The sequence below is a fragment of the Schistosoma mansoni genome, chromosome 1, assembly GCF_000237925.1.
Source record: "Schistosoma mansoni strain Puerto Rico chromosome 1, complete genome".
NCBI lineage: Eukaryota > Metazoa > Platyhelminthes > Trematoda > Strigeidida > Schistosomatidae > Schistosoma > Schistosoma mansoni.
This window is the reverse complement of record NC_031495.1, coordinates 33,516,711-33,517,378: the sequence shown is the minus strand read 5'-3', so window position 1 is coordinate 33,517,378 and position 668 is coordinate 33,516,711. Positions and strand designations below refer to the sequence as shown.

The 668-nt window shown below is 34.1% G+C and overlaps 1 protein-coding gene across 1 annotated transcript in view; it reads left to right on the top strand.

Annotated features, from left to right (window-relative positions):
* Smp_137370 (serine/threonine kinase) overlaps positions 1-668 on the top strand; it is a gene marked incomplete at both ends in the record, with an annotated part of 34,582 nt that overhangs the window by 26,846 nt on the left and 7,068 nt on the right. The gene's annotated exons all lie outside the window — the stretch shown is intronic.

The window sequence follows — 668 nt, the reverse complement described above, 5'->3', positions numbered from 1 at the left end:
CAAAGAACCATTGGAAGTTGAACTGCAGAAAATATCGTATATGTACACTAATTAGAAGCTCAACATCTTCATTGCAAATATAGTATGTGAGTTTGAATCTCATGGGGAACATTATATCCCTCAAAGTTGAAGGTGTACCCTCCTTATGAGTCTCAACTAGCGTGAAACCTAGTTACGGGTTTTTCTGTCCACCATCTTCAACCAACTAACATACATGGTGTACGTAATATTTACCTGGCAAATAAAATCCAAAATAATATTTATTTTTTTAGTGTTGAGGTTGGTGGTATACGTAATACAGTGTTCAATAAATTTCCTCTTTATTGCCTATTTGGCATATTATGTACATTCGATCCGTAAATACAGATGTGAACCAAATAACAGAGTCCATACTGTTTGAACAGTTTAATTGTGAAATCATTACATCGTGTCGATTATGAAATCTCGCTACTAACCGGTTGCTATCTGTTATGTTCTTCATTTGTCCAAGTCTGCTTCTGATAGGTAAGCTTTCTATACACTTAGCCAAATCAGCTGTTTGAACATAAGAACCAAGAGTAAATAAGAACCTTTTTTTGGCCGACCGAATCTATCAAATATGTACATCTCACTCATATTATATATTTTCCTATCACAAAATAGACCCTCATTTTCAACCTATAGAATAT